The following is a 21788-nucleotide window of genomic DNA, read 5'->3' as shown; positions in this document are numbered from 1 at the left end:
AAACATGAGTCAGGTGGGAGGCATGAACTAGCAGTGTTGGAGCTGATGTGTGTTTTGCATATCCAAGCACAATGTAATGGTCTGGGCAGGTATGTGTGAGAGGAGGAACCTGATTGATGGATGGGTTTTCACTGATGGAAATGTTGGTGCATGTCCTATACTCCATCTACGTACCACAAGATATTTCCGTTATGTCCAGTCTTTTGCTGTTACAAACATCCTGAGCGTCCCTCAAGTACAGGCCTCCAAGTGCCCACCACCTGCAAGAATTACGCTAGACTATGTCCTTAAAAGTGGGTTGCTGGGCAGGAAAACATGCCTATCCTCAGCTTGACTGGAAGCTGTCAAGTTACTCTCCAGTCTGTAACTCTCCCTGTAGCCTTGGATGAGAATCCTCATTTCTCCAACCCTTAGTATTGTCAGGCTTTTAATTTTGCCAATCTGATGGATGGATGTGAAATGGCATCTTGTTATTTTAACTGCACACACAGACACACACACACACACACACACACACACATCTTCTTGATCCACTCATCCATTGATGGGCCCTTAGGTTGTTTCTATATCTTGGCTGTTGTAAATAATCGGGCATTAGCCTTCAGTCCTCAAAAGATATTCAGGGAAGGTGCCTTTGTCCACGCATTCAACACACATTGGTGGATCACCTTCTTTGTGTAGTGCTCTGGGCTGTGCTGGAATCTGGACACAGACATTGTGTTTCAAAACCATAATTTACAGCTATGATTATTGCCATCTGTGACTTTGAGGCAAAAACAGAATATCATATTTACTTCTAGAAAGTGTTTCCCAATCTCTGCCATTCTCATTCCCCCCACCCCTTACCCAGCAATCTCCTTGGCTACGTGTTGTCATACACGCATACAATGTTAGAAGGAAACTTTGGAGGTCACCTGGTCCAATGCCCTCATCTTACAGATAACGAAACTGAGATCCAGAGCAGGAATGTGAAATGCCTAAGGTCATACAGTTAGTTCGGTGACCTTAAAAAATAGGTAACCACTGGATAATTGTTCTCTGTTTTGCTACTTATGCATCAGATCAGAGAGTAACAACACTTGTGATCTGGCAACTTCTGATGAAAATTTATAAAGCAGACCTATAAATTGTGCACATGGTAATAAGTAAGCTAGAAAATATATACAAATGTAAGTTTTCAAAACTACTTAGGTTTAAACTTTCTTTTCTTCACAGAAGCATTTCATATTTGTGGTCAAGGTGTCCAGACATTTTCAACATAGAGGGTTTTTTAATTCCTCATTTGAGTGATTTTCATCATCAAAATATTTTTTATAGTATACTCTAAAGTGGGCGTCACTTGGTCCTAATGATATGTAGCGTAAGTTTGAGAGGCAGACAGTGACAACAGTGAGACCCCCCACACAGCTGACCAGGAAACAGATCCAACAGGCCTCACTTCCCGATCACTCCCCAAAGCTTAGCCTCCACCCCTCCCCTCCCAAAAAGGGGAAGGAAGAAGGTTCAGAGAAGATAATGTGCCCATCCTTTAACAAAGCTTGGCTAACCCTTCGGGTCCCCCAAGTGCTCCTGTTTCCTGTGGCTAAAGTTAGACCTGTTAGATACAAATTTCATTTTTAATCCATGACTGGGCAGATGGAGGGCTACAGATCTTCTCCAGAAAGGATGGGCATGTGTTGGGGGGGGTGGGGGGGGTAGGAGTCTCTTTTCACTCATTCCAGGGAAGAGGGCAACAGAGTGTCACTTTTTCTGTACTTGTCAGGAGCAGCAAGATCGTGGGCCAGTTACTTTGTGTGACAGTTATGAGAGGGAGTTTCCACAAAGAGAGTGTTTCCTAAACCTCACTCATTTATGAATCATCTTTTACCATAGCCCCTTAACATTGTAAAACACTTAATAGTTTTCTACAGACCGACAGTTTTTCCCTTATAGTTATCTTTAATGGAAAGGTTGTATTATTATAATGTAAAACCGGTATGCTGGCCCAAATTTGAATATAGGTATTAAGATAAATAGATACCCACAAAACAGAGTAACTAAATTCTAGCTAGATGCTGTTGCCCGAGTCTCTTCGCACCCTGGAGAGAGGGAAAGATTGAGGCTGGTAAGCACTGGGTGGGTGTTAAAGGTGAGGTAGCCCCAGTCTGATGGACTGAGAATGGACAGTGAATTAAAAACATGATAACTTTCCTACGTGATCTGCTGCTGGGTAAAGCCTGTCAGAGCAGACTCTCCCAATGCCCCACTCATATTGCCTAGGCTCACTCTAGAAATCACCTCCAGAGTCCCCTAGACCCATTTATGACTTCCTGTCTCCTTCAACTTGCAGGGGTTTCCAGCCAAGGGGGTTAACGTCCCGAGCGGCCCCTCCCCATCAGTGAGAGGCAGGAGTTGGTGGATTAAATACTTCCACCTCCCCACCCCTTAGTGGAAAATTATGAGGTGTGTCTTACACAGTCTCTCAGGGGGTGCCCCAATGGGTTTTACTCCGGCTGCCCACAGCTGTAACCTGGTGGCTTTACAACTTTTTGTGGCCTCCCTCCTTTGGCCACCTCACTTTCCCCACTCCCCACCAGTTCTTCCTGGGATCACCTCCCACGTAAACAGCTTATACCTAAATCTTTACCCAGGATCTGCTTTGGGGGGAGCCCAAACCAAGGCAGCTGGTAAGCATACTGCCTAAAATGATCTTACAAGCCACAAGGTACCAGACTGATCCTTTGGGAAACAGTACCCCAAGATATATATCCAAATGGTGTAAAGCAACATCACTTTTCTTTCTTTAAAGTTCAAAAATATATTGAAATTCTTGGTGTTCAGCTCTCTCTGCCATTTTCCCTAACATATTGGTGATACTCTGTTCTGATGAGTAACATCGTTTTCCATTTTTGCTGTTCCTCTTTCAATATGGTATTACCATTTGCTAACAAACTTAGTGTTTCCAAACTTGCCTGTAAATTTAATTTACTGTGTGGCATTTGTCCATTGTTTGTCAATCTGAGATATCCAGTGAGTAGAGCAGCACTGTCAGTCTGTGGCTACTGAAAGTAAATGTTTGTTGATGCATCAGTGATGAGCCCAGGCTAAAACGCAGCAGGCAAGTGTTGCCAAACTCAGAGAGCCACTTTCTGGCAAACCTTTTACAATATCCTGAGGTGAACCAGGCCTTTAAAATTAGGGAGATTAAAAAAGTACTTCTGCAAGATGAAGTTTCTGTTTTGGCCTGAGTCTTATTGGCAGGTTGAAGGCAGGACTGAAGTTCTAATGGGGAAAGTGCTTCTTATCTTCAGGGTTGGGCCCGTGCCAAGGAGGTCCTGTCCTGTGAAACCTATCAACAGATTGTTCAGAGAGTGGTGAAGTCTAGGGTGAGATATATCCCACAAGAAGTCAGAAGCATCTTTAATTGGCATGGGATCACGAAGTCCAAGAGGAAGGCAGGAAGAGGGCCACCTTCATGGACAGAGCTCTGCACTCAGCAGGGCTCCACTATGTGGGCACATAACGTCCAATAAATATTTGTTTAATATTTGAACAAATCAATGCTTGGTAGTCAAACTTGCTTTGGGTTTTTAGGGATGGTGGCTTCAGGATGAGTATTCATCACAGAAGAGCCCCTATACATTCTTTCCTTCCCAAGACCGGCTACGTAATTTGCAGGGGCCAGTGAAAAATGAAAATTCAGGTCCCTTGTTTAAAAAGTTAAGAGTTTCAAGATGGTGACCACAAAGCTTTATACTCTATGTGCCCACATAACAGAATGCGCTAGAAGTATCACAGTAAGTGAACTTGATCTGGTTTCCGCATTCTTTGAACTTAGCTTGAGGGAGGAGACAGACATTAACCAAGTTATCACACATGTAAAGGGTAACTTTTTTTTTTTTTTTTTTTTTGCGGTACATGGGCCTCTCACTGTTGCGGCCTCTCCCGTTGCGGAGCACAGGCTCCGGACACACAGGCTCAGCGACCATGGCTCACGGGCCCAGCCACTCCACGGCATGTGGGATCTTCCTGGACCGGGGCACGAACCCGCGTCCCCTGCATCGGCAGGCGGACTCTCAACCACTGCGCCACCAGGGAAGCCCCAAGGGTAACATTTTAATAGGGTTAGTACAACAAAGAGGAGGCACATGAGGCTGAGAGGCCATAACTGGGAGATTTAATGTGGTTTGGAGCTGTCTTGGATGTCAAGCTGATATCTGAAGGATGAGGAGGAGTTGGCTGAGAGAAAAGGGGTAGGAAAGAGGGTTCCAGGCAGAGGAAACAAGGGGAAAGAGGAATTGGGATTATGGGAGGTTGGAGCGCAGAGCAAAGGGAATGAGGTTAGAGACGAGAAGTAGACCAGGCATCAGCCTCGTGATCCAGCAGAGGGGGTAGAAGAGGGGGTGCCCAGAAGCAGCCCTCGGCTCCCTTCCCTGGAGGCACAGAGGGTGGGGGCCTTGGCTTGACGGCTACTTGCGGAGGTTTGGATTCAGGATTTGTTCCTAGTGTCTAAGACTTTGATAAGAAACTTACAGAGGCTGATGCTTACCTACAGATCTTGATAGAACAGTTAAAGCTTTTTGATGACAAACTTCAAAACTGCAAAGACGATGAACAGAGAAAGAAAATTGAAACTCTCAAAGAGACAGCAAATAGCATGGTAGAATCAATTAAACACTGCATTGTGTTGCTGCAGATTACTAAAAGTACTATTAATCCTATGGATGCAATATATCAACCTAGTCCCTTGGAACCTGTGATCAACACAATGCCCTCCCAGACTGTCTTACCTCCAGAACCCACTCAGTTGTGTAAGTCAGGGCAGCGTCCATCTTCTCTACCAGTTGGACCTGTATTAGCTACTATCTTGGGACATCATCAGCCTCCAACACCAAACAGTACAGGCAGTGGGCACTCACCACCTAGAAGCAGTCTCACTTCTCCAAGCCATGCCAGCTTGTCTCCAAACACAGTCCCAGAGTTCTCTTATTCTAGCAGTGAAGATGAATTCTATGATGCGGATGAATTCCATCAGAGTGGCTCATCCCCACAGCACTTAATAGATTCCTCTGGTTCTGCCTCAGTCTTGACACACAGCAGCTCAGGAAATAGTCTAAAGTGCCCGGATACCACAGAATCAGTTAATTCTTCCATGTCCAATGGAACAAGTGATGCTGACCTTTTCTATTCACATGATGATAGAGATGATGAAGGGGAGGCAGGGTTGGTGGAAAAGCACAAGAGTGTTATCATGCTTTTGTTGTCACAGGTTAGGCTTGGAATGGATCTTACTAAAGTAGTTCTTCCAACATTTACTCTTGAAAGAAGATCTCTTTTAGAAATGTATGCAGACTTTTTTGCACATCCGGACCTTGTTGTGAGTATTAGTGACCAGAAGGATGCCAGAGACTGAATGGTTCAGGTTGTAAAATGGTACCTCTCAGCCTTTCACGCAGGAAGGAAAGGATCGGTTGCCAAAAGGCCGTACAACCCCATTTTGGGTGAGATCCTTCAGTATCACTGGACATTACCAATGATACTAAAGAGAATGTGGAGCTAGTTTCAGAAGGACCAATTCCCTGGGTTTCCAAGAATAGCATAACCATGATCCACCAGTTTCAGCCTTTTATGCTGAGTGTTTTAACAAGAAGATACAATTCAGTGCTCATATCTGGACCAAATCACAATTCCTTGGGATGTCAATTGGGGTGCACAACATAGGACAGGGCTGTGTCTCGTGTCTAGACCCTGATGAACATTACATTCTCACATTCCCCAGTGGTTATGGAAGGTCTCTCCTTACAGTGCCCTAGGTGGAACTAGGTGGAGAATGCAATATTAATTGTTCCAAAACTGGCTAAAGTGCCAATATCATCTAGCACACTAAACCTTTCTATGGGGGCAAGAAGCACAGAATTACTGCTGAGATTTTTTCTCCAAATGACAAGAAGTCTTTCTGCTCAATTGAAGGGGAATGGAATGGTGTACTGTATGCAAAATACTCAACAGGGGAAAATGTAGTTTTTGTAGATACCAAGAAGTTGCCTATAATCAAGAAGAAAGTGAGGAAGTTGGAAGATCAGAATGAGTACGAAACCCACTGCCTTTGGAAGGATGTCACTTTCAACTTAAAAATCAGAGACATTGATGCAGCAACTGAAGCCAAGCATAGACTTAAAGAAAGACAAAGAGCAGAAGCCCAAGAAAGGAAGGGAAAGGAAATTCAATGGGAGACAAGGTGATTTCATGAAGATGGAGAATGCAGGGTTTATGATGAACCATTACTGAAACGTCTTGGTGCTGCCAAGCATTAGGTTGGGAAATGCAAAGTTTGCTCCTGGTGACCAGGGCAGGAGGCATAATGAAGTAACAGTCTTCCTTTGGGAGAACCTATTCACGCCCTTCTTATTGCAGTGGTTCCTGTCTCCTGGACTTTCTGATGCAGATGAACAATTGAAGCGAGAAAAGCTTCCCTTTTTCCTGTTCTGTGGCAGTTACAATGTTGACTTGGGTCTTGAGAGAAACTTCAGGTTTTGAAAACAAGATGTCTGCTCCTTTTCCAAATCCCATGTTATAAATCCTAGTCTCAAATTCTGCACTCTAGCATTGCTGTTGAAATATACAACATATGTTTCCTAGTTCATATAATCTTGGGTTCTCTCTCTCTATATATATTCACATATATACATGTATATAATATAGGTGATGCCAGAGTTTTCATAAATACTCCATCTACTGTAAATATTGGTTCCTCTGAGTTGTTTTAGAAAATTTAGCGCAACGTATTAAAATCACATGTTAGGAAATTTCGTGGTCTCACCTACAATAACTTTTATTTTGGAATTGAACTATATTAAATTGTATCTAACTCTGGACTACAGTTTAATTATACTCAGTGCTTCTTAAGGCTTCATAAAGTAATTTTTCCAACCTTTAAAAAAAAACGTAGACCAGACCTGACTTTGCATAGGGTCTTACAGACACTAACAAGTCTTGAGAAATTCAGGACCGTGTTCATGACTAACAATAACACAAAGATGAGTAAAATTATTCACCCTTAATTTCTCTTCAAATAAACTGAGAAAGAAAATTGCCTCAGTACAGTTCTCATGAACATGAAAGAAAATTGCCTCAGTACAGTTCTCTTATTAATAGGAGATGATGTTCTTCCACATAAATAATCATGTTCATGGACGCTGGCCAATCAGAACAGGCACCAGGTATGGAACCAGCACACATCCATGGACATTGGCCAATCAGAACAGGCATTAGGGACTGTGTGTGGAAGGAGAGAACTTGAACCTTTAATGATGAGGGGCCTTTAGGAGCTCTAACTCCCCACCTATCCCCATCTTTGCTTGGTTGGCTCCATCCCATCACTTAGGTGTCATCTCAAATGTTCCTCCTCTGAGAAGCTTCCCTGACCTCTCTCTCTGGTAGTTTCACCCCTCCCCACCTTTCATAGGCTTTCATATTACCCTGGTCTACTTTCTTCATAACACTTAGTACACCCTAAAACTAGCTTTTTTATTTGCTTATTGTTTTATCATCTCTGTCCCCTCTGAGGGCAGGGACCATATCTTTTTTGTTAACCAGTGTATCTACAGCAGCTTGCACAGTGCCTGGCACCTAATAGGTACTCAATAAAATACTTGTTGAATGAATGAAACTATAGAGTGAAATTCATTCATCTGAGTCTCTTGTTGTTCCTGGATTATTTATTTATTTATTCATGCATGCATGCATGCTGCTCCAGGTCTCAGTTGTGGCATGTGGGATCTTTAGCTGCGGCATGAGAACTCTTAGTTGCAGCATGCATGCGGGATCTAGTCCTCTGACCAGGGATCGAACCCAGGCACCCTGCGTTGGGAGCGTGAAGTCTTAGCCACTGGACCACCAGGGAAGTCCCTGGATTTCTGTTGCCAAGAAATGAGAAATACTGTGGGTCCCAGAGTCAAAAATGGAATTTTATGGATGGCACATCTTGGTGTTTTAGTCTTTCTGAAAAGAAATTCTACAGTTTTATATTCACTATTTGGGATTCATTTGTTCATGTGTGTCAGTCAACAAACATTTGTTGAGCTTTTTCTGTGTGCTGGATTAGGCCTTAGAAGTGCCCAGGAAAGATCTGGACATGAAAGAATTCTACTCTTAGTAAAACACTGATTTCCTGGGAAATGGATTAAATGCTGGATGAATATGCTTTGATTCTGCAAAATCCAGATCTCAGTTTCAGACGTCAGGATAAAAGTGATTGGGATGGGCTTTGAAGCAAAAATTCAGGATTAGAAAATTTAGCACAAAGTCCTTTCCCCCTCCCTGCAGCCCACTTGTGGCTTATCACAACTTTTGCTTTTTCACTCAAAACTTGACAGGACATGATAGTGCTGCTGAAGGAAGGATTCCCTGAATACCTGCATGTCCCTGGTGTTTGGCGGCCCTTTACCTCTCTCCTATAATTTGGGGTTGTGATGAGGCCCTCCTCCACTTTCAGAGACAGCTGCAGAAGGAAAATGTCCCTCTAATCACAGTTGACATCTTTCCAGACACCACATCAGAAACGGCAACTGGCTTTCACGTTATTGTTCTGACAGCTTCTCTGCAGACTATTGCCGGGAGCATTTTCTCAAGTTAGTCAAGACTAGTCTGAAAACTGGTGGCCTCCTTTGTGCAAATGAACTCTAGTTGGACAAGGAGAGAGGTCCAGTCCTTCCAGAGGCCACATTCTGAGGAACTACATTAAGATACATTGTTGGCATATTCAAGTAGATTGTTTTGAGGGGAGGGGTATTACCTATTACACAGTTATTTTCCTTTTAGCTGTTTCTTTCTACTGAGAGAAGCATCTTTAAAAATAAAGAGCCTCTTGTGAGAATTTCCAGTTTTGTTTGGAAGAGAGCTATTTTGATCAAACAAGCCTTAAATTATATTGTTCTCAGGCCTAAGGAATTGTGTCCCAGCTAATACCCAACCAAGTTCTGCTGAAGTGCCTGGGCAGACTCACTCCCTTGTAGGATCCCGGAGCCTGCAGGCACCAAGGGTTAGCAGATCCTGCAGAGCTGAGCCCTGAGGGCCTAAGGCCCCCTGGAGTTGGGCAACCGGTAGATATCAGATGCCCTGAAGAGGAATGAGTGTCTATGGGCTTGTCTTTTTCTTGAAGAGTGGTGAGAGTGTGCAGCTTATTTGTGAACTTATTTTACTGTTGGCAACTTAGTATTATTTCAAACTTATAGAAGAGTTGCAAGTCTAAGATAAGATACTTCTGAATACTCTTTACCCACCTTCACTGATTGTTTACATTTGCTTTCTCTGTGTCTCTGTGTATCAGCCTCTCAGTAGATAGATAAATAGATAGATAGATATGGATAGTTAAAGATAGATAGAGATATAGAATATATATATTTAACATATAAATGTAAATTATTTTTCTTCCTATTTGAGAATGAATTGCAGACATTACACCCCTTTAGCCCCAAATACTTCAGTGTAAGAACAAGAGCATCCTCACACAGTATAATTATCAGAAGCAGAAAATGTAACATTGACAAAATATATTAACTCCTCCACCATTCTTTTTTTTTAAATTTATTTATTTATTTTATTTTTGGCTGTGTTGGGTCTTCGTTGCTGCATGTGGGCTTTCTCTAGTTACGGCAAGCAGGGGCTACTCTTTGTTGCAGTGCGTGGGCTTCTCATTGAGATGGCTTCTCTTGTGGAGCACAGGCTCTAGGCACGCAGGCTTCAGTAGTTGTGGCGCTTGGGCTCAGTAGTTGTGGCTTGCGGGCTCTAGAGCGCAGGCTCAGTAGTTGTGGCACACAGGCTTAGTTGCTCTGCGGCATGTGGGATCTTCCCGGACCAGGGCACGAACCCGTGTCCCCTGTATTGGCAGGCGGATTCTTAACCACTGCACCATGAGGGAAGCCTCCACCATTCATTTTTAAAGTTTGTCAACTGTCACAATAATGTATTTTATAGCTGTTGTTATTCCTGGTCTAGAGTCCAGTTCAGGATCATGCATTGCATTTATTGTCACATATTCTTTTGCCTCCTTTAATCTGGAACAGTTCCCCAGGCCTTTTTGGTGTTTCTTGATTTTGACAGTTTTGAAGAGTAGAAACTGGTTAGGTTGTACAGTTTCCCTCTATGTGGGTTTATTAGATGTTTCTCCATGACTGTCTTCGGATTATGCATTTAAAAAAAATATCTGGAGTGATGGAAGAATACTTTTTTTAAGCTGTGCATTTTTCACAGGAATATGACAGAAGTGATATGGTGTCTTTCTCTGTGTATCACATCAGAGGATACACGGTATCAGTTTGTACCAGTATTGGTGACATTAGCTTTGGTTACTTAGTTCAGGTGGCATTTTCTAAATTTCTCTGTTGTAAAGTTACAAATTTTCCCTTTTTAAATTACAAGGAAATTGAAACTGTGGAAGAGTCCTATCCCTCATGAAATGTTAACCCACTAGTTTAGCATCCATCGATGATTTTTTAACTCCATTATCCCTTCTATGTTTATTAGTGTTCTATACAGAAGAGGTGTCCCTTCACCATTTATTTATTCATTTATTTAAATCATATATATTATATTTATTTATATTATGGGGTCATGGATCTCTGTTTTGGCTAGTGAGAGCCCTATAAGTTGGTGCCTCATCCATCATTCTTAGAGTACTTCATTACTTTTGATACATCAACATGTTCCAGGCTCATCTTGTATTTTCCCTACTCCAGCCCTAAAATCAGCCTCTTCTCCAAAGAGCTCTGGGTCCTTTTAGTGGAGACTGGTACTTTGAAACCAAGATCTGGGCACTTGGTGTGTTCATTGCTACTAGGGTGTCATTGCACGAATATGTGTGTATGTATAACCATGAATTCATTCTGATGCCTCCAATTCCAATCTACCTATATGCATCTATTTTAAAAAACTTTAGGTGTGCCTTCTTTCTTTAGTACAGAGATATAAAGAAGGAAATAACAGCCACTAAATAAAAAGGCAGTTGTCCCAGTACCTAGATAGCCTATAATGGTGTGTGTGTGTGTGTGTGTGTGTGTGTGTGTGTGTGTGTGTGTACACATGCTTAGGGTATATAAGTATATGATAGCACCAAATAAAAAGTGATAGTGGGCTTCCCTGGTGGCGCAGTGGTTGGGAGTCCGCTTGCCGATGCAGGGGACACGGGTTCATGCCCCGGTCTGGGAGGATCCCACATGCCGCGGAGCGGCTGGGCCCGTGAGCCTGCGCGTCCGGAGCCTGTGCTCCACAACGGGAGAGGCCACAACAGTGAGAGGCCCTCGTACCGCAAAAAAAAAAAAAAGTGATAGTCTCCTTCCTCCTACCCCAGGCTCTGTCTCCAATGAACACTACATGTGCTTCCTTACAGAAAGAAATTTGATTCATACAATCGGGATGGATGGATGTATATGTAAATAGATAGATACAGATATGTATGTATTTTCCTCTTCTAATTTTAAGAATTTGACACAGTAGGAAACGTGCTGTGCATACAATTTTATTATTATTATTATTACTATTACTCAATATATCCTGGAGGACCTTCCATACATTGTGTAGCTCTACACTATTCTTTCTAATTGTATAGTATTTCATGTTATATGGATGGACCATAGTTTTGTTCAACCAGTTTCTTTTGGTGACATTTTGTTTCCAGTATTTTGCTACTTATAAACAGTGCTACAGTAAACATCCTTGTGTGTGGATCTTGGTGAAAGTATATCCCACCGTTATTCCTACCAACTATTTTACTGATAGATATTGTCAGAGTATCTTCCAGAAAGTTTTCTGTGGTTATATAGCCTAATCCTTCTGCCTGCAGTATCTAGGGACAGGTTAAATGATGATGACGTTCTGCCTTGACACCTCTAAGGCTCTTGATACAAGTCTCCAGCAGTACCGATGTTCCCACCCAGTCAAGGAGATCAAAAAAAATCAAACCAACCTTCCATCTTAAAACTCTAATTAAATCCCTATTTAAGTTGTTGTTTCTCACCTTAATTTACAGTCTGCAGGTCTAATCTCTCCATGCAAGGATGAACCTCACCTGGTGAATAGAGATGCAAAAAAGTAACATTGTCTGCTCTTGTTAGCCCTGAGGGCTTGTGCTTAAAGCATTTGGTCTCTGATTAGTAACCAAATGACAAAAGCCTCCTATTAGTCTTGTTGAGACTCCTTTCTGCTGGAGGAGTGTGTGGATAGACTGTGAAGCGAAGCCTGGAGAAGTAGAAGCTGTGACTCTCTCTGGCTCCTGGACTCTTCCCAACCTCTGATCAGAGAGGAAGCCGACTCAGCCCTTTCTGTGTCTTTCACGAGGGACAGTCAATGTGAAGGTCGTTCAACTTTAAATTTCTTCCCAGCCTTATCTTTAAACACCCATGTAAATTGACATTACATTCTTCTTAAAATATACAAATAATGGCTTGCATGGCTTCCCACGAAGTCAAGTTGATGGACCATTTTTATTCTGTGGCTTTACCTGCCTTCTAGTACACTGCTAGTTTTAGAAGCACAGAGCCACGTTCAGCTTGTCTTAGGTTCAGTGCCCCAGAAGCAGACCCAGATACAAGTGCGAGTAGTTTATTTGGGAGGTGATCCCCAGAAGCACTGGTGAGAGAGTGGGCAAGAGAAGAAACAGGGAAGGGAAGGAAGCCGCTACAGCGTGTGATCATGAACAGGTTAGCTCTGTGGGCAACTGGGGCTCAATCCTGCTGAGGACTTCTAGGAGACTGTGTGGCAGCGATTCTCAAACTTTGCTGCACAATAGACTCACCTGGGGAGCTTCCGGAACTCCTGTTGTTCAGAATCCCTGGATAGCAGGAGTCAGGACCCCGGAGCATTTTAAACTCCCCTGGTGATTCCAATGCGTAGTCAAGGCTGAGAGACTGTACCTCCGAGTTGAGTTATCCCCTCAAGCTTTAGGAAGCTGGGGTGTTTCCCTACCAACTCCAGTTCATCACGGGTTGAGGGCTGCTCCTGGTGACACTAATACCCAAGCGTTTCTGGCCTGTGGAAAGCCAAAGCATGCCAGGGAATGGTGACTGCTCAGGCGATGTGGGCCAGCAGTATCAGCTACACAATTAGCTGGATATGATATCAAATCCTGGCTTTGTTCAACCACTCACAGAGCAGTTTTAATCAAGTCATTTAAGCTCTTTAAGCCTCAGTTTCCTCGTGTGTAATAACTTCTTTGTCCAAGCTGTAAGGATTAGGTATAATATACGGAAAGCACTCAGCATACAGTGGATTCCTAATAGATCGTTGTTTTAAACCCAGCCAAACATGAGTGAAGAACTAAGAACTCTCCTTGTAAAATCAGGCTCCCCATATTATCATGGGCAATAAACACATTTGAATCTGAATTGTCCAGTTGGACCATCTAAGTTGTTTGGTTACATGGAGTAATTCCTTAGAAATTAAGCAATTATGTGGACATTCCCTAAACTATATGGGTAATATATTTGTTGATAAGGGCCTCAGACAGTTCTGTATGGGAATAATTTTAATAAATAAGAGTTCATTATGCTGGTAAAAATAAGTGAATTAGCAAATAAAGGAGGGCCAGGGAAGCACAGTGATAATAGTGTGTTATGAACCAAGAATTGTGATTAATCCAGTTCAGTGCACCTGAGAAGAAAACAATGTAAAGTAATTAATAGTAATTATTAGAAAAAAAGTGCTCTGTTTAATTAGATTTTGTGCTTCTTGTCAAATTCCACTGTTGAAAACCTTTGTGAAGATGAGCCCCCTTTCCCACTTTAGATGACTGCCCATAATGGAGTTTTTCTGGAGCAATCATTCTGGAAAATCTACTTGCCAGTGCTCTGCCCTGGACAGACAAGTTTTCTGTCTTCTCTACTGCTCTCCTGGCCTTGAGTGTTTTAGAGGGAAAAGTGGTTTGTAAATGTTTGTGGGATGAGAGTGAATCTGGCTGCTGTTGATTTCAGGGCTGGTGGTGGCACTGGCAGGCTGGCTGGGTCTCCCCAGCCTCTCACCTGCCTGGTTGAGCATCTTTTCCTTCCCATGGGAGACAGAGACCTTTCCTTGGCCAAGGTGACCTCACCTCTGCTTCCCAACAGGCTAAAGGCCAGGTGTTCTGTGGCCAAAAGCAATCATTGGGGCTTTTCCTGATCTGCCAAAATCAAGTTAATGGGTAACTTTTATACATTAGAGGAATTTTCTCCATGTTCTTTTCCCTGCTCTCACTTGCCGTTACTGCTGTTATTGCTGCTACTACTAGTGACAGCTAATACTGAGATGTTACTGTGTGCCAGGCATTGTGATCTATTTAACTCTCACGATAACCTTAGTTATCATATAGACAAGGAAACTGAGGTTCAGAGAGGCGAAGTGATGCGCTTACGTTTCTATCACAAATAAGAGGCATGACGAGGACGTGAACCCAAAAATATAACCTTAGAGCCCAGCTAGCATCTTTAAACCACAGTTAATGGCATCTGAGCACAAAATTGCATATTATGTTAGTTAAGATTTATTTACCAGCAGCTCAGAGAACACCATGATTTTCAGGTTTTCTACCCTGTAAGCACATCGAAGAGTCTAGAAAAAAGGATCATGGTTCCTGGATGCTGGAAAAGGGAGGATATTTTAAAACTAAGGTGTTAAAAGTGGAGTAGGGGGTCCCTCTCAATTCTCTTACTCAGCCCTGAAGCTGAGACAGAGGAGAGATGAAATGTGGATCCTCTCCCTGCTCGAGCATGAGTTTAGTGAGCCAAGTTCCAGCTAAGGGCAAGTACAAGAACACAAAATCCTTTTGCTAATGTCTCCCTAAAGAAGGCGCAGATGAAAGGCCTCATCAAAGCCTCTGAAACCACCAAAGCTGTTTGCCAGCAAAGAGATAAATCAGAAAGGTTTGAGATCTGGTTTGAATTTAATAATTACAAATGACTAATCAGGGGCCATTTGCTGTCAAGTCAGGAGCTGCACTCTCTCCATCAGTGCATTTTTGCTGCTCTGGTCACTTGGTTATTAAATAGAAAAGCCCTGTGATTAAATCACAGGGCTGTTCCGACACTAATCAATTCAATCTCAGCCATTTAAAATTAAGTCAGGCCTTGCACTTGCCCTGTCTTTGTTTCAGAAGTGGGAACAACACACTGCAAACGTGACTGAAGGTATCCAGAGAGCATCCATTTATAACCCTGTGTGATGTGGGTAGCTAGAGGAGGCTGCATCCCAAGTCTCTTATCCATCATCCTGCAGGATCCCCCATCTCTAATACCACCCCCGCCCCTTGCCTGCCTCTCAACATAACTACAAAGCAGCAATGACAATAGTAGTAATAGTAATTATGGTAATAACCACGGTAGCAATAATAATTATCATTTTTTTATCTCTTGCCATATGCCCAGCCCTGTTCTAAATATTTTTTCTGCTTTAATCCTTCAAATAACCCTATGATGAAGAAATCAAAGTTTACAGAAATATTTTATAGACACTTACATATCTCACACACCTGGAACCTGCCTGGCACGTAGTAGATCCTAGATAAATATTTGTGAGTGAATGAAGGGATAGAGAGCAACTTGCCCAAGGTCACACCAAGGAGAAATGATCGAGCTGGATTCTGAACTCAGGTCTGTCTCGTTTAAGCTCTTTATTTCTTTGAGGTATGTAGTAAATGCCTTGTGAGCCTTTTTATATTGTAAGACACACATTGTTTTAAATAAATATTTAAATTTATTTTATACTATTTATTATATTAATTTAAGTAAAACACACTTTGTTTTAAAACAATGTTAAAAAAGAAATAGCACTGGATGGCAGGAGGATCAGTGGGATTCCAGGGAACCAGGAACCAGGCTGGCGTAGAGAAAACTTCCCTCTCCAGCATTTAGTGATTTTGTGACCGTGAGCAAGTCACTAAAGCCTTCCTAGGCTTCAGTGTTCTTCTCTGTACAAATGAACACCACCACGCTTACTTAGGCTGGGCTAAGGAGAAGCTAAAAAGGAACAATCCTTTAAACAGTGAGCACAGTGCTTGACTCATAGCAGACACCCAGTTCCAGCATCCACTTCCCTCCACCTGTATATTGGAAGGTGATTCTCCTTTGATTCTAAGACTCAAAACCTCAAAGGAGGGCTTCCCTGGTGGCGCAGTGGTTGAGCGTCCGCCTGCCGATGCAGGGGACACCGGTTCGTGCCCCGGTCCGGGAGGATCCCGCATGCCATGGAGCAGCTGGGCCCGTGAGCCATGGCTGCTGAGCCTGCGCATCCGGAGTCTACGCTCCGCAACGGGAGAGACCACAACAGTGAGAGGCCCGCGTACCGCAAAAAAACAAAACAAAACAAAACAAACTCAAAGGATCCCAAGATTTAGGTCTAGAGGGAATGGAACCTGAGCCTAGTAGGAATAAGGATAGGTTTGGACCCAGGGCCAGCTCTTCTGCAAATCCATCAGCTGAGGACAGGTAGGGTCAGTTCTCTTTGCAGAAAACCTTACCCAGAACCACAGAAAAAGTAATTGTTCCCGGACCATTTACTAATGAGATTTATTTATTTTTAAATTTAATTTTTTATTTTTGTCTGCATAGGGTCTTCATTGCTGCTCGCAGGCTTTCTCTAGTTGCAGTGAGCCAGGGCTACTCTTTGTTGTGGTGCGTGGGCTTCTCATTGCGGTGGGTTCTCTTTTTGCAGAGAACGGGCTTCAGTAGTTGTGGCTCATGGGCTCTAGAGCACAGGCTCAATACTTGTGGTGTGCGGGCTTAGTTGCTTCACGGCATGTGGGATCTTCCCGGACCAGGGATCGGACCCATGTCCCCTGCATTGGCAAGTAGATTCTTAACCACTGTACCACCAGGGAAGTCCCACTGATGAGATTTACATGTCTGCCTTGCGCTATCAGGAGGTAGGCAAGCCTAAAAGGAGATAGTCATAGAGTGGCCTGGAGAACAATGATGCATTGTGAAAGTGCATGGTGTCACCAGTAATGAGTCTCAGACAGAGTCCACCTCATCCATCCAGAGATACCTGTATCTCCATCAGAACTCATATCCACATATACAGAAGACTTTGCCCTGTTGCAAATTAACAAAGAGCCTCCTGGTTGTTTTTTGATCCAAGAAGCATGAGAAGGTTTTTCCAGCACCTAAGCACTTCTAGAAAGTGTCTCCATCAAATATTAAACCCACGGGGCTAAGGAATCAGATGGTACACTCACACCCTTTGTTCCCATACATTCCCCTCTGTAACTGCCTTTCCCCCCTGCCTCAGATAGGTGTTCAGACAAAGGGTTCAGGTGCCCATTAAGTTCATTTATGGTTTGGTTCAGCAGGCTGTTTCATTTCAGTCGAGGTATTAAATCCTGGATTCCTTGCTCCTAAAGCACAGAGACTGAGTGCTAATGCTGTTTGTTGTTCAGGGCAGTGCATGGCTGCTGCCTAGTCATGAGTGTGCCTCACCCTTGAACAGACATTCCTTCTCATAGGAGGAGTGGAAATCACCAGTATCCCACTTGGACCAATGTCTGAACAGCTGTAATCGTTTTTTAACGTGTCTATGTATTTTAAGGAAAATAAATTCCCCTGCTGGTAAGGAAAAACTCTCTTATTTGAAAAGCAAAAATCGTAGCTTGAACTTGTATGTTTTGAGTCTCCAAGGAAATTTGAGGTTGAAGAATTTCAGCCTTCAGTGATCTTTGCTTTTGAGGTTTTGATTTAATTTTGGCAGCCAGGTGGTTAGCGGAAGGGGAGGGTGTCACCTCAAGAACACTGGCCTCCTTTATTTATTCTTTTTTTAGTCACTCATTCAGAAATTATTCATTGACCTACTGCTCAGCACTGGGCACTTGGGTTTAAAGTTATGTGCCCAAATCAGAGAGCCCAGACTACAGCACAGTCACTGAGCTCACCCACGGCGCTTTGTTTTTCATGGTTGAAAGGGAAGTGGACTGTGCATTCACTTCAGTAAATTTGACAAGAATAACATGGTGGGTCTGTGGGTCTTCAAATAGGCTGAGAACCCATGAAACCAAGTGTGTAAATGCAGGTGTTTCACACACAGTGTCCTTCCTGTCTAGGAACTCCCCCAGGTCATCTGTCCATGGCTTCTGATGTACAGAGGAAGGGCTGTGCTGGGCTGGCAGAATGGGTGCCTGTTTGGTTTCCTCCATTCCTTCTCCCTGTGCCCCCCTCTCTGAAGTTGGCTAATTGGTAAGGAAGACAAGCTTCTTAAAGGGAGCAGGGGGCTTCCCTGGTGGCGCAGTGGTTGAGAGTCCACCTGCCGATGCAGGGGACATGGGTTCGTGCCCCGGTCTGGGAAGATCCCACATGCCGCGGAGCGGCTGGGCCCGTGAGCCATGGCCGTTGAGCCTGTGCTCCGCCACAGGAGAGGCCACAGCAGTGAGAGACCTGCGTACCACCAAAAATAAATAAATAAATAAAAAATAAAAAAAGAGGGAGCAGGGCCAAGGGCATCAACATCAACAACAACAAAAATCAAGAAATACTCTTCTGGGGGAGTTGGCTAGGCACCAGGTACTGTACTGGGTTCTGGGAATGTGATCATGACAGACTATATCCTGCCTTCATGTGCTTACATCTCATTAGAAGGTCAACCAAAAACCAGAAAACAAAAAATTAAATTATCTCTGTAAAGCGGGTCTCCCCTGCTAGTCTCTGTCTCAGCATATTATCTGACTCATTCACAGCAGAGATCACAATCTGTAATTATTTTGTTTTCTTTTTATTCCCAATTAGAGGGCAGGGAGCATGCCTGGCTTGTTCAGTGCTGGATCCCGGGACCCAGAGCAGGGCCCTGCACATCAGAGGTGCTCGGTAAACATAGAGCGAAAGAGCAAAAACTAAGTGACACTGTGAAATGTTTGCCTGGGCCCAAAGTTTAAACTTCAGGCTCCTTCTGTGTTGCTGACCATGATCAGTCACCACCCGATGTAATGGGAATTGAAAAGAAAATCCACTTTGATAATCCATGCAGATTATATTTTACAAAATATGTGGGTTTCTTAAGGAGATCATTCTATCCCAGATTAACTGGCTGTGGTTTAATTTAAAAGGCCACTAGAGGACTTTTGTCTTCTGGATTTGACACTTGGAGTGCCTGGAAACATCTGGGGTTAGTGCTTAGGAGGCTGCATTCAAGCCCTGGGTGATGTATTGAGTTGGTCTCAAGAGAGCTGAGTGCCCGTGAGGGAAAGAGCCTCTCTTAGTGTCCCCTTTCCTTCACCAGCATGGGCCTCTTGGGGTAACAGGCTACTATTAACATGTCATGTTGGCAAAATCATTGAGCGCTCGAAATGGAATTGTAGCCTCATAAAATTCCATAATCTGACAATACCAGGTAGCGGTTTTCATCTTTATAGCTTACAGTTTGGGTAATATGTAATGGGAGCCACCATTTATTGTGCCCCTACTATGTGCCAGCCCTCATTCCAGGTGCCATATACACATCATCTATGATCCTCAGGACAGCCGGACCTGGTGGGCGTTATTTCCACTTTACACGTAACATCCCAGAGCCTCTGCCCTCTCATGGAATTTTCCAAGATGCCAGGTATAATTCTGGAGCCTCTTAAGGCAAGAGAAGCCAGACTCAGGAAAGAGTACAGGTTATCCCGGACGGCAGGTCACCAACGCAGCTGTTCCCCACTTTTCTACCCCAGCACATGTTACTAATTGATGGGAGCTTTCTCTCATTTGCTATGCTGTGGAATCCTTCTCAGTACAGCACTCCAGGCATATGCTACCAGACATTTCCGGATGTCCAATGAGTTGTAACCTATTTGCCAAGCATGCTTTAAATGGTGTATGTCTGTGTGTGTGTGTGTGTGTGTGTGTGTGTGTGTGTGTGTGTGTGTAAAGGGTTTTGTCCTAGGAATTAGAATCCTGGATTCAGAGTGTTACACTGTAGCCATGTAACTTGGAACAGATTGCTTATCTCTTCTGACCTCAGTTTATTTATCCGTAGAATAGAAACCATCCCTTGCCATACATGCCTCCAAAAGTCACCCTATAAATATAAGCCAGTGACTTGGCTTCAGAGACAGCACAGTGCTGCTTTTAATTGTAACTGGATGATGAGTCAGTATGGGTCATGTCCCTACACAAACATGAAGCATCCTCAAAAATGGCAAGCAGCTCTCAGCATCTTCTCATCCCAGAGCCCCTGAGCAGAGTATTTGACTCCCTAAAAATCACATGGTGAACTTGTTAATGAAGATTCTTGGACACTGTCTCAGAATGGCTGATTGAGGATCTTGGCTCCTGGCATTGGATCTCTAAACTGTTACACTGCTCAAGTGGAATAATATATAGGATCTAGCATTCCATACTCTGGATAGAACCATGTTCACCTTTGGGATTTTAAATGTCTATGTAGCTGATGACAGAAAAAGAGGCCCCAATCTCCTCCACATCTGTGTCTGACAAACTCTTATTCATCCTTCAGACCTATTCAAATGCCTTCTCCTCTAAGAAGATATCCCCAGATCCCACTAAGACCAAACTAATTACTCCCTCACTGTGCCTCCAGAGTCCTCCAACCCACATTCTGAGCACCTGCTATGTACCAGGCACTCTGCTAAGTTCTAAAATGCATTACTGTATTTACTCCTCCCCCTCAGAGAATAAAAGCTAATGTTATCACTTCCACCTTAGAGTTGAGAAAGGGTGACTCAGACAAGTGAAGTGACTTTCCCTAGGATAACTGGATCTTACTGCATTATAATCACATCAGAGTCTGTGTCTCCTACATGAATGTGAGTTCCTTAACTGTGGAAGTTGCTGATCTTGGCATTCCTGGGAGCAAACACAGGACTTAGCACATAACAGATGCTCAACAAATTTTTGTTGATGTGAAGAAATAATAGAACAATTCTAGTGAGACAGACAAGGACAGCTCTGGCTGCTTCCCAGTCTCTGCCTGTGTTCACACTCATCATCCTCTTGGAGGAGAGGGTGGACTTCTTTGGGGGTTGAAGACTCCAGATATCTCTGGATTCCACTGTAACCTCATACCAGTAATTCTGGTCCTTTGGTAGCTTTAGCAAGTCACAAATTTAGGGACTCGAGAAATACTTGCCTGATTGATTAAGCTGGGGATATAGAAGAGAGGTAAATGTATCTTTGAAGAGCTTTATTGTGTCTGTGGATGGAGTTTCTTTTCTTTTTATAAAGAGGATAATGTATTTTCCATACCCAACCTCATTGACTTCCTTGGTCATAAGTTCATTTCAAATATAATTTTCTTCAGTTCAAATAATGACTTTTCTGAATCTTGGTGTTTATGGCTAGAACATAGGAAGGTTGGAGAAGATGTCTAAGGAAGGTTGGAGAAGATGTCTAAGGTTCTTTCCAGCATTCTGGTTCTGTGATTACATCAGCACCCTGGACGATTAGAACAAATTTAAATTACCCAAGTACAAAGCAGCTCTAAAAATGGAATATCTTTAAGTGAATTAGATTTTCTTTCCAGTCTAATCTCTTCTTCCAAGTTAAAAAAAATCTGAACTTTGTGTCTAAATTTCTAAGCCTTGATATACAGAGACATTTAGAAAAATAAAAAAAGGAAATTTAAAGAGAAACAAACTGTAGCAGTATGAATAAGAACAATAATGCAAACCAATTATCCTAGAGCTTAATAGTTTCCCGTAATTTCTTAGGCTTTCTTAGAACTATTCATTTACATAGCTTGGTTAAAGGTTTTGCATAACATGGTAGAAATGATAAGGATAACATGTGCTATTTGATGGCATTTTTTTCTTTCCTTAAAGCCATAATCCTTGTTTACATTTGAACTTTGTTTTATCGTTTGTT

General features: G+C 43.0%; 1 protein-coding gene and 1 pseudogene across 4 annotated transcripts in view; both read left to right on the top strand.

Annotated features, from left to right (window-relative positions):
- The window catches only part of ARHGEF3 (Rho guanine nucleotide exchange factor 3), a 310231-nt gene that overhangs the window by 146141 nt on the left and 142302 nt on the right, over positions 1-21788 (top strand). The window lies entirely within an intron of this gene.
- LOC149748292 (oxysterol-binding protein-related protein 9 pseudogene) overlaps positions 1-21788 on the top strand; it is a 31305-nt pseudogene extending 9517 nt beyond the window's left edge.

This window comes from Delphinapterus leucas, chromosome 10 (assembly GCF_059928025.1).
Source record: "Delphinapterus leucas isolate spDelLeu-1000000601 "Yukka" chromosome 10, BTC_Dleu_Yukka2, whole genome shotgun sequence".
Classification (NCBI taxonomy): domain Eukaryota; kingdom Metazoa; phylum Chordata; class Mammalia; order Artiodactyla; family Monodontidae; genus Delphinapterus; species Delphinapterus leucas.
This window is presented reverse-complemented; position numbering and strand designations above follow the sequence as displayed.